The sequence below is a fragment of the Heptranchias perlo genome, chromosome 20 (genome assembly GCF_035084215.1).
Source record: "Heptranchias perlo isolate sHepPer1 chromosome 20, sHepPer1.hap1, whole genome shotgun sequence".
Classification (NCBI taxonomy): Eukaryota; Metazoa; Chordata; class Chondrichthyes; order Hexanchiformes; family Hexanchidae; genus Heptranchias; species Heptranchias perlo.
In genome coordinates, this window is record NC_090344.1 from 31407169 (window position 1) to 31419386 (window position 12218).

A 12218-nucleotide genomic window follows, 5' to 3' on the forward strand; every position below is an offset into this window, starting at 1 on the left:
GGAGGGGGAATGAGTGTCAGTATGTAATTGGAGGGAGGGGGAAGGAGTGTCAGTATGTAATTGGAGGGAGGTGGAATGAGTGTCAGTATGTAATTGGAGGGAGGGGGAATGAGTGTCAGTATGTAATTGGAGGGAGGGGGAAGGAGTGTCAGTATGTAATTGGAGGGAGGGGGAATGAGTGTCAGTATGTAATTGGAGGGAGGGGGAAGGAGTGTCAGTATGTAATTGGAGGGAGGGGGAATGAGTGTCAGTATGTAATTGGAGGGAGGGGGAATGAGTGTCAGTATGTAATTGGAGGGAGGGGGAAGGAGTGTCAGTATGTAATTGGAGGGAGGGGGAAGGAGTGTCAGTTTGTAATTGGAGGGAGGGGGAAGGAGTGTCAGTATGTAATTGGAGGGAGGGGGAATGAGTGTCAGTATGTAATTGGAGGGAGGGGGAATGAGTGTCAGTATGTAATTGGAGGGAGGGGGAATGAGTGTCAGTATGTAATTGGAGGGAGGGGGAATGAGTGTCAGTATGTAATTGGAGGGAGGGGGAATGAGTGTCAGTTTGTAATTGGAGGGAGGGGGAAGGAGTGTCAGTATGTGATTGGAGGGAGGGGGAAGGAGTGTCAGTATGTAATTGGAGGGAGGGGGAATGAGTGTCAGTATGTAATTGGAGGGAGGGGGAAGGAGTGTCAGTATGTAATTGGAGGGAGGGGGAAGGAGTGTCAGTATGTAATTGGAGGGAGGGGGAATGAGTGTCAGTATGTAATTGGAGGGAGGGGGAATGAGTGTCAGTTTGTAATTGGAGGGAGGGGGAAGGAGTGTCAGTATGTAATTGGAGGGAGGGGGAATGAGTGTCAGTATGTGATTGGAGGGAGGGGGAAGGAGTGTCAGTATGTAATTGGAGGGAGGGGGAAGGAGTGTCAGTATGTAATTGGAGGGAGGGGGAATGAGTGTCAGTATGTAATTGGAGGGAGGGGGAAGGAGTGTCAGTATGTAATTGGAGGGAGGGGGAATGAGTGTCAGTATGTATTTGGAGGGAGGGGGAAGGAGTGTCAGTATGTAATTGGAGGGAGGGGGAAGGAGTGTCAGTATGTAATTGGAGGGAGGGGGAAGGAGTGTCAGTTTGTAATTGGAGGGAGGGGGAAGGAGTGTCAGTATGTAATTGGAGGGAGGGGGAATGAGTGTCAGTATGTAATTGGAGGGAGGGGGAATGAGTGTCAGTATGTAATTGGAGGGAGGGGGAAAGAGTGTCAGTTTGTAATTGGAGGGAGGGGGAAGGAGTGTCAGTATGTAATTGGAGGGAGGGGGAAGGAGTGTCAGTATGTAATTGGAGGGAGGGGGAAGGAGTGTCAGTATGTAATTGGAGGGAGGGGGAATGAGTGTCAGTATGTAATTGGAGGGAGGGGGAAGGAGTGTCAGTATGTAATTGGAGGGAGGGGGAAGGAGTGTCAGTTTGTAATTGGAGGGAGGGGGAAGGAGTGTCAGTTTGTAATTGGAGGGAGGGGGAAGGAGTGTTAGTATGTAATTGGAGGGAGGGGGAATGAGTGTTAGTATGTAATTGGAGGGAGCGGGAAGGAGTGTCAGTATGTAATTGGAGGGAGGGGGAATGAGTGTCAGTATGTAATTGGAGGGAGGGGGAAGGAGTGTCAGTATGTAATTGGAGGGAGGGGGAAGGAGTGTCAGTATGTAATTGGAGGGAGGGGGAAGGAGTGTCAGTATGTAATTGGAGGGAGGGGGAAGGAGTGTCAGTATGTAATTGGAGGGAGGGGGAAGGAGTGTCAGTATGTAATTGGAGGGAGGGGGAAGGAGTGTCAGTATGTAATTGGAGGGAGGTGGAAGGAGTGTCAGTATGTAATTGGAGGGAGGGGGAATGAGTGTCAGTTTGTAATTGGAGGGAGGGGGAAGGAGTGTCAGTATGTGATTGGAGGGAGGTGGAATGAGTGTCAGTATGTAATTGGAGGGAGGGGGAAGGAGTGTCAGTATGTAATTGGAGGGAGGGGGAAGGAGTGTCAGTATGTAATTGGAGGGAGGGGGAAGGAGTGTCAGTTTGTAATTGGAGGGAGGGGGAAGGAGTGTCAGTATGTAATTGGAGGGAGGGGGAAGGAGTGTCAGTATGTAATTGGAGGGAGGGGGAAGGAGTGTCAGTATGTAATTGGAGGGAGGTGGAAGGAGTGTCAGTATGTAATTGGAGGGAGGGGGAAGGAGTGTCAGTATGTAATTGGAGGGAGGGGGAAGGAGTGTCAGTATGTAATTGGAGGGAGGGGGAAGGAGTGTCACTATGTAATTGGAGGGAGGGGGAAGGAGTGTCAGTATGTAATTGGAGGGAGGGGGAAGGAGTGTCAGTATGTAATTGGAGGGAGGGGGAATGAGTGTCAGTATGTAATTGGAGGGAGGGGGAATGAGTGTCAGTATGTAATTGGAGGGAGGGGGAATGAGTGTCAGTTTGTAATTGGAGGGAGGGGGAATGAGTGTCAGTTTGTAATTGGAGGGAGGGGGAATGAGTGTCAGTTTGTAATTGGAGGGAGGGGGAAGGAGTGTCAGTATGTAATTGGAGGGAGGTGGAAGGAGTGTCAGTATGTAATTGGAGGGAGGGGGAAGGAGTGTCAGTATGTAATTGGAGGGAGGGGGAAGGAGTGTCAGTATGTAATTGGAGGGAGGGGGAATGAGTGTCAGTTTGTAATTGGAGGGAGGGGGAATGAGTGTCAGTTTGTAATTGGAGGGAGGGGGAAGGAGTGTCAGTATGTAATTGGAGGGAGGTGGAAGGAGTGTCAGTATGTAATTGGAGGGAGGGGGAAGGAGTGTCAGTATGTAATTGGAGGGAGGGGGAAGGAGTGTCAGTATGTAATTGGAGGGAGGGGGAAGGAGTGTCAGTTTGTAATTGGAGGGAGGGGGAAGGAGTGTCAGTATGTAATTGGAGGGAGGGGGAAGGAGTGTCAGTTTGTAATTGGAGGGAGGGGGAATGAGTGTCAGTTTGTAATTGGAGGGAGGGGGAAGGAGTGTCAGTATGTAATTGGAGGGAGGGGGAAGGAGTGTCAGTATGTAATTGGAGGGAGGGGGAAGGAGTGTCAGTATGTAATTGGAGGGAGGGGGAAGGAGTGTCAGTATGTAATTGGAGGGAGGGGGAAGGAGTGTCAGTATGTAATTGGAGGGAGGGGGAAGGAGTGTCAGTATGTAATTGGAGGGAGGGGGAAGGAGTGTCAGTATGTAATTGGAGGGAGGTGGAAGGAGTGTCAGTATGTAATTGGAGGGAGGGGGAATGAGTGTCAGTTTGTAATTGGAGGGAGGGGGAATGAGTGTCAGTTTGTAATTGGAGGGAGGGGGAATGAGTGTCAGTATGTAATTGGAGGGAGGGGGAAAGAGTGTCAGTATGTAATTGGAGGGAGGGGGAAGGAGTGTCAGTATGTAATTGGAGGGAGGGGGAATGAGTGTCAGTATGTAATTGGAGGGAGGGGGAAGGAGTGTCAGTATGTAATTGGAGGGAGGGGGAAGGAGTGTCAGTATGTAATTGGAGGGAGGGGGAAGGAGTGTCAGTATGTAATTGGAGGGAGGGGGAATGAGTGTCAGTATGTAATTGGAGGGAGGGGGAAGGAGTGTCAGTATGTAATTGGAGGGAGGGGGAAGGAGTGTCAGTATGTAATTGGAGGGAGGGGGAAAGAGTGTCAGTATGTAATTGGAGGGAGGGGGAAGGAGTGTCAGTATGTAATTGGAGGGAGGGGGAAGGAGTGTCAGTATGTAATTGGAGGGAGGTGGAATGAGTGTCAGTATGTAATTGGAGGGAGGGGGAAGGAGTGTCAGTATGTAATTGGAGGGAGGGGGAAGGAGTGTCAGTATGTAATTGGAGGGAGGGGGAAGGAGTGTCAGTATGTAATTGGAGGGAGGGGGAAGGAGTGTCAGTATGTAATTGGAGGGAGGTGGAATGAGTGTCAGTATGTAATTGGAGGGAGGGGGAATGAGTGTCACTATGTAATTGGAGGGAGGTGGAAGGAGTGTCAGTATGTAATTGGAGGGAGGGGGAAGGAGTGTCAGTATGTAATTGGAGGGAGGGGGAATGAGTGTCAGTATGTAATTGGAGGGAGGGGGAAGGAGTGTCAGTATGTAATTGGAGGGAGGGGGAATGAGTGTCAGTATGTAATTGGAGGGAGGTGGAATGAGTGTCAGTATGTAATTGGAGGGAGGGGGAATGAGTGTCAGTATGTAATTGGAGGGAGGGGGAAGGAGTGTCAGTATGTAATTGGAGGGAGGTGGAATGAGTGTCAGTATGTAATTGGAGGGAGGGGGAATGAGTGTCAGTATGTAATTGGAGGGAGGGGGAATGAGTGTCAGTATGTAATTGGAGGGAGGGGGAAGGAGTGTCAGTATGTAATTGGAGGGAGGGGGAATGAGTGTCAGTATGTAATTGGAGGGAGGGGGAAGGAGTGTCAGTATGTAATTGGAGGGAGGGGGAATGAGTGTCAGTATGTAATTGGAGGGAGGGGGAATGAGTGTCAGTATGTAATTGGAGGGAGGGGGAAGGAGTGTCAGTATGTAATTGGAGGGAGGGGGAAGGAGTGTCAGTATGTAATTGGAGGGAGGGGGAATGAGTGTCAGTATGTAATTGGAGGGAGGGGGAAGGAGTGTCAGTATGTAATTGGAGGGAGGGGGAAGGAGTGTCAGTATGTAATTGGAGGGAGGGGGAATGAGTGTCAGTATGTAATTGGAGGGAGGGGGAATGAGTGTCAGTTTGTAATTGGAGGGAGGGGGAAGGAGTGTCAGTATGTAATTGGAGGGAGGGGGAATGAGTGTCAGTATGTGATTGGAGGGAGGGGGAAGGAGTGTCAGTATGTAATTGGAGGGAGGGGGAAGGAGTGTCAGTATGTAATTGGAGGGAGGGGGAATGAGTGTCAGTATGTAATTGGAGGGAGGGGGAAGGAGTGTCAGTATGTAATTGGAGGGAGGGGGAATGAGTGTCAGTATGTATTTGGAGGGAGGGGGAAGGAGTGTCAGTATGTAATTGGAGGGAGGGGGAAGGAGTGTCAGTATGTAATTGGAGGGAGGGGGAAGGAGTGTCAGTTTGTAATTGGAGGGAGGGGGAAGGAGTGTCAGTATGTAATTGGAGGGAGGGGGAAGGAGTGTCAGTATGTGATTGGAGGGAGGGGGAAGGAGTGTCAGTATGTGATTGGAGGGAGGGGGAAGGAGTGTCAGTATGTAATTGGAGGGAGGGGGAATGAGTGTCAGTATGTAATTGGAGGGAGGGGGAATGAGTGTCAGTATGTAATTGGAGGGAGGGGGAAAGAGTGTCAGTTTGTAATTGGAGGGAGGGGGAAGGAGTGTCAGTATGTAATTGGAGGGAGGGGGAAGGAGTGTCAGTATGTAATTGGAGGGAGGGGGAAGGAGTGTCAGTATGTAATTGGAGGGAGGGGGAATGAGTGTCAGTATGTAATTGGAGGGAGGGGGAAGGAGTGTCAGTATGTAATTGGAGGGAGGGGGAAGGAGTGTCAGTTTGTAATTGGAGGGAGGGGGAAGGAGTGTCAGTTTGTAATTGGAGGGAGGGGGAAGGAGTGTTAGTATGTAATTGGAGGGAGGGGGAATGAGTGTTAGTATGTAATTGGAGGGAGCGGGAAGGAGTGTCAGTATGTAATTGGAGGGAGGGGGAATGAGTGTCAGTATGTAATTGGAGGGAGGGGGAAGGAGTGTCAGTATGTAATTGGAGGGAGGGGGAAGGAGTGTCAGTTTGTAATTGGAGGGAGGGGGAAGGAGTGTCAGTATGTAATTGGAGGGAGGGGGAAGGAGTGTCAGTATGTAATTGGAGGGAGGGGGAAGGAGTGTCAGTATGTAATTGGAGGGAGGGGGAAGGAGTGTCAGTATGTAATTGGAGGGAGGGGGAAGGAGTGTCAGTATGTAATTGGAGGGAGGTGGAAGGAGTGTCAGTATGTAATTGGAGGGAGGGGGAATGAGTGTCAGTTTGTAATTGGAGGGAGGGGGAAGGAGTGTCAGTATGTGATTGGAGGGAGGTGGAATGAGTGTCAGTATGTAATTGGAGGGAGGGGGAAGGAGTGTCAGTATGTAATTGGAGGGAGGGGGAAGGAGTGTCAGTATGTAATTGGAGGGAGGGGGAAGGAGTGTCAGTTTGTAATTGGAGGGAGGGGGAAGGAGTGTCAGTATGTAATTGGAGGGAGGGGGAAGGAGTGTCAGTATGTAATTGGAGGGAGGGGGAAGGAGTGTCAGTATGTAATTGGAGGGAGGTGGAAGGAGTGTCAGTATGTAATTGGAGGGAGGGGGAAGGAGTGTCAGTATGTAATTGGAGGGAGGGGGAAGGAGTGTCACTATGTAATTGGAGGGAGGGGGAAGGAGTGTCAGTATGTAATTGGAGGGAGGGGGAAGGAGTGTCAGTATGTAATTGGAGGGAGGGGGAATGAGTGTCAGTATGTAATTGGAGGGAGGGGGAATGAGTGTCAGTATGTAATTGGAGGGAGGGGGAATGAGTGTCAGTTTGTAATTGGAGGGAGGGGGAATGAGTGTCAGTTTGTAATTGGAGGGAGGGGGAATGAGTGTCAGTTTGTAATTGGAGGGAGGGGGAAGGAGTGTCAGTATGTAATTGGAGGGAGGTGGAAGGAGTGTCAGTATGTAATTGGAGGGAGGGGGAAGGAGTGTCAGTATGTAATTGGAGGGAGGGGGAAGGAGTGTCAGTATGTAATTGGAGGGAGGGGGAATGAGTGTCAGTTTGTAATTGGAGGGAGGGGGAATGAGTGTCAGTTTGTAATTGGAGGGAGGGGGAAGGAGTGTCAGTATGTAATTGGAGGGAGGTGGAAGGAGTGTCAGTATGTAATTGGAGGGAGGGGGAAGGAGTGTCAGTATGTAATTGGAGGGAGGGGGAAGGAGTGTCAGTATGTAATTGGAGGGAGGGGGAAGGAGTGTCAGTTTGTAATTGGAGGGAGGGGGAAGGAGTGTCAGTATGTAATTGGAGGGAGGGGGAAGGAGTGTCAGTATGTAATTGGAGGGAGGGGGAAGGAGTGTCAGTATGTAATTGGAGGGAGGGGGAAGGAGTGTCAGTATGTAATTGGAGGGAGGGGGAAGGAGTGTCAGTATGTAATTGGAGGGAGGGGGAAGGAGTGTCAGTATGTAATTGGAGGGAGGGGGAAGGAGTGTCAGTATGTAATTGGAGGGAGGGGGAAGGAGTGTCAGTATGTAATTGGAGGGAGGTGGAAGGAGTGTCAGTATGTAATTGGAGGGAGGGGGAATGAGTGTCAGTTTGTAATTGGAGGGAGGGGGAATGAGTGTCAGTTTGTAATTGGAGGGAGGGGGAATGAGTGTCAGTATGTAATTGGAGGGAGGGGGAAGGAGTGTCAGTTTGTAATTGGAGGGAGGGGGAAGGAGTGTCAGTATGTAATTGGAGGGAGGGGGAAGGAGTGTCACTATGTAATTGGAGGGAGGGGGAAGGAGTGTCAGTATGTAATTGGAGGGAGGGGGAAGGAGTGTCAGTATGTAATTGGAGGGAGGTGGAAGGAGTGTCAGTATGTAATTGGAGGGAGGGGGAATGAGTGTCAGTATGTAATTGGAGGGAGGGGGAATGAGTGTCAGTATGTAATTGGAGGGAGGGGGAAGGAGTGTCAGTATGTAATTGGAGGGAGGGGGAATGAGTGTCAGTATGTAATTGGAGGGAGGGGGAATGAGTGTCAGTATGTAATTGGAGGGAGGGGGAAGGAGTGTCAGTATGTAATTGGAGTGAGCGTCAGTATAAAATGATTGGGGGTAAAGAGTATTCCCTTGAAATGGGGATAGAGGGGGAGAGAAGTCTCCATGCATCAAAAGAATATGTCGAGCTTTGAGGTGATTCCAACTGGGTGCCTTTTGGTGATGCTGATGGTGGTTGCATCATGGTTGATTCCGTGATACACCTCAAAGTGTCCCCATGAAGCTAAAATATTTGGACACCTCTCTCGTCGACTTTCCACCTCCTCAAAAATAATTGCAAGTTGAAGCGCAGAGTGGGAGTTCACAAGTTCAGACCCTGACTCTAAGTTCTGTATTTCAGCAGCTCTGCTGTGCAGAGAGAAATGGACTGAAGTCCACAGATCTCTTTGTGTGGAGAGAGAAAATGAGAAGCAATTCCCTGCCAGGCTGCTGCCTGCTGAGCACTGCCTGCTGAGATTTGGATGGTCAGATTCTGGGAGCAGGCCGCCTGCTGGTCCTCGTAGCCATGGGAGGGATCGTCTGGGGAGAGAAACATGGCAAGGCAAATCGGATGTCTGTCATCCTTGGAGGGAAACCACGCAATGAGGATGAAATAGACATACATTTCTTTCAGCGTCTTTCACAACCTCAGAACTTCCCAAAGCACTTTACAGCCAATGAAGTACTTTTGAAGTGTAGTCACTGTTGCGATGTAGGAAACACGGCAGCCAATTTGCGCACAGCAAGATCCCGCAAACAGCAATGAGATAATGACCAGATCATCTGTTTCTTCGTGATGTTGGTTGAGGGATAAATATTGGCCCAGGACACCGGGGAGAACTCCCTTGCTCTTCTTTGAAATAGTGGCCGTGGGATCTTTCTCTCCGGCGACTTGAGCACAAAATCTAGGCTGACACTGCAGTGCGCTACTCAGGGAGTGCTGCACTGCCGGAGGTGCCGTCTTTCGGATGAGACGTTAAACCGAGGCCCCGTTTGCCGTCTCAGGTGGACGTAAAAGATCCCACAGCCACTATTCGAAGAAGAGCAGGGGAGTTCTCCCCAATATCCTGGCCAATATTTATCCCGCATCCAACATCACTAAAAAGAACAGATGACCTGGTCATTATCACATCGCTGTTTGTGGGATCTTGCTGTGCGCAAATTGTCTGCCGCGTTTCCTACATTACAACAGTGACTACACTTCAAAAGTGATTCATTGGCTGTAAAGTGTTTTGGGAGGTCCAACCCTGGTTCAATAAGGAGTGTAGAAGAGCATGCCGGGAGCAGCACAAATTGTACCTGAAAATGAGGTGCCAACCTGGTGAAGCTACAACATGTTTGCTAAACAACAGAAGCAGCAAGCTATCGACAGAGCTAAACGATCACAGAAACATTGAAAATAGGAACAAGAGTAGGCCATTCGGCCCTTCGGGCCTGCTCCGCCATTCAAAACTATCATGGCTGATCGTCTAACTCAGTACCCTGTTCCCGCTTTTTCCCATATCCCTTGATCCCTTTAGCATTAAGAAATATATCTATCTCCTTCTTGAATACATCTAATGACTTGGCCTCCACTGCGTTCTGTGGTAGAGAATTCCACAGGTTCACCACCCTCTGAGTGAAGAAATTTCTCCTCATCTCGGTTCTAAATGGCATACCCCGTATCCTGAGACTGTGACCCCTGGTTCTGGACTCCCCAGCCATCGGGAACATCCTCCCTGCATCTAGTCTGTCTAGTCCTGTTAGAATTTTATATGAACCAGTGGATCACATTAAAACTCTGCAGTCCTGCCACATCCAGTTGCGAATGGTGGTGGACAATTAAGCAACTAACAGGAGGAGCAAGGTCCCAATGATGGTATAGCCCAGCGTGTGAGTGAAAGGGTTTTAAGGAGCGTCTTAAAGGAAGAGAGAGAGGTGGAGAGGTTTAGGCAGGGAATTCCAGAGCTTAGGACCTGGACAGCTGAAGGCATGACCGCCACCAGTAGGGTGAAGGAAATTGGGGATGCACAGGAGGCCAGGATTGGAGGAGTGCAGAGATCTCGGAGGGTTGTCGGGCCGGAGGAGGTTACAGAGATAGGGAGGGGGCGAGGGATTTGAAAACAAAGATAAGAATTTAAAATTTGAGGTGTTGCTGGCCCGGGAGCCAGGGAGTGATGGGGTGAACGGGACTTGGTGCGAGTTAGGATACGGACAGCAGAGTTTGGGATGAACTCAATGGAGATGATATGGAGGTGGAAGTAGGTGGTGTTAGTGATGGAGATGATATGGAGGTGGAAGTAGGTGGTGTTAGTGATGGAGATGATATGGAGGTGGAAGTAGGTGGTGTTAGTGATGGAGATGATATGGAGGTGGAAGTAGGTGGTGTTAGTGATGGGCGATGATATGGAGGTGGAAGTAGGTGGTGTTAGTGATGGCGATGATATGGAGGTGGAAGTAGGTGGTGTTAGTGATGGAGATGATATGGAGGTGGAAGTAGGTGGTGTTAGTGATGGAGATGATATGGAGGTGGAAGTAGGTGGTGTTAGTGATGGAGATGATATGGAGATGGAAGTAGGTGGTGTTAGTGATGGCGATGATATGGAGGTGGAAGTAGGTGGTGTTAGTGATGGGCGATGATACGGAGGTGGAAGTAGGTGGTGTTAGTGATGGAGATGATATGGAGGTGGAAGTAGGTGGTGTTAGTGATGGAGATGATATGGAGATGGAAGTAGGTGGTGTTAGTGATGGAGATGATACGGAGGTGGAAGTAGGTGGTGTTAGTGATGGAGATGATATGGAGGTGGAAGTAGGTGGTGTTAGTGATGGAGATGATACGGAGGTGGAAGTAGGTGGTGTTAGTGATGGAGATGATATGGAGGTGGAAGTAGGTGGTGTTAGTGATGGAGATGATACGGAGGTGGAAGTAGGTGGTGTTAGTGATGGGCGATGATATGGAGGTGGAAGTAGGTGGTGTTAGTGATGGAGATGATATGGAGATGGAAGTAGGTGGTGTTAGTGATGGAGATGAAACGGAGGTGGAAGTAGGTGGTGTTAGTGATGGAGATGATATGGAGGTGGAAGTAGGTGGTGTTAGTGATGGAGATGATATGGAGATGGAAGTAGGTGGTGTTAGTGATGGAGATGATACGGAGGTGGAAGTAGGTGGTGTTAGTGATGGAGATGATATGGAGATGGAAGTAGGTGGTGTTAGTGATGGAGATGATATGGAGGTGGAAGTAGGTGGTGTTAGTGATGGAGATGATATGGAGGTGGAAGTAGGTGGTGTTAGTGATGGAGATGATATGGAGATGGAAGTAGGTGGTGTTAGTGATGGAGATGATACGGAGGTGGAAGTAGGTGGTGTTAGTGATGGAGATGATACGGAGGTGGAAGTAGGTGGTGTTAGTGATGGAGATGATATGGAGATGGAAGTAGGTGGTGTTAGTGATGGAGATGAAACGGAGGTGGAAGTAGGTGGTGTTAGTGATGGAGATGATACGGAGGTGGAAGTAGGTGGTGTTAGTGATGGAGATGATATGGAGATGGAAGTAGGTGGTGTTAGTGATGGAGATGATATGGAGATGGAAGTAGGTGGTGTGAGTGATGGAGATGATACGGAGGTGGAAGTAGGTGGTGTTAGTGATGGAGATGATACGGAGGTGGAAGTAGGTGGTGTTAGTGATGGAGATGATACGGAGGTGGAAGTAGGTGGTGTTAGTGATGGAGATGATATGGAGATGGAAGTAGGTGGTGTTAGTGATGGAGATGATATGGAGGTGGAAGTAGGTGGTGTTAGTGATGGAGATGATATGGAGGTGGAAGTAGGTGGTGTTAGTGATGGAGATGATATGGAGGTGGAAGTAGGTGGTGTTAGTGATGGAGATGATATGGAGGTGGAAGTAGGTGGTGTTAGTGATGGAGATGATATGGAGATGGAAGTAGGTGGTGTTAGTGATGGAGATGATATGGAGGTGGAAGTAGGTGGTGTTAGTGATGGAGATGATATGGAGATGGAAGTAGGTGGTGTTAGTGATGGAGATGATACGGAGGTGGAAGTAGGTGGTGTTAGTGATGGAGATGATATGGAGGTGGAAGTAGGTGGTGTTAGTGATGGAGATGATATGGAGGTGGAAGTAGGTGGTGTTAGTGATGGAGATGATATGGAGATGGAAGTAGGTGGTGTTAGTGATGGAGATGATATGGAGGTGGAAGTAGGTGGTGTTAGTGATGGAGATGATATGGAGATGGAAGTAGGTGGTGTTAGTGATGGAGATGATACGGAGGTGGAAGTAGGTGGTGTTAGTGATGGAGATGATACGGAGGTGGAAGTAGGTGGTGTTAGTGATGGAGATGATATGGAGATGGAAGTAGGTGGTGTTAGTGATGGAGATGATATGGAGGTGGAAGTAGGTGGTGTTAGTGATGGAGATGATACGGAGATGGAAGTAGGTGGTGTTAGTGATGGAGATGATACGGAGATGGAAGTAGGTGGTGTTAGTGATGGAGATGATACGGAGGTGGAAGTAGGTGGTGTTAGTGATGGAGATGATATGGAGGTGGAAGTAGGTGGTGTTAGTGATGGAGATGATATGGAGGTGG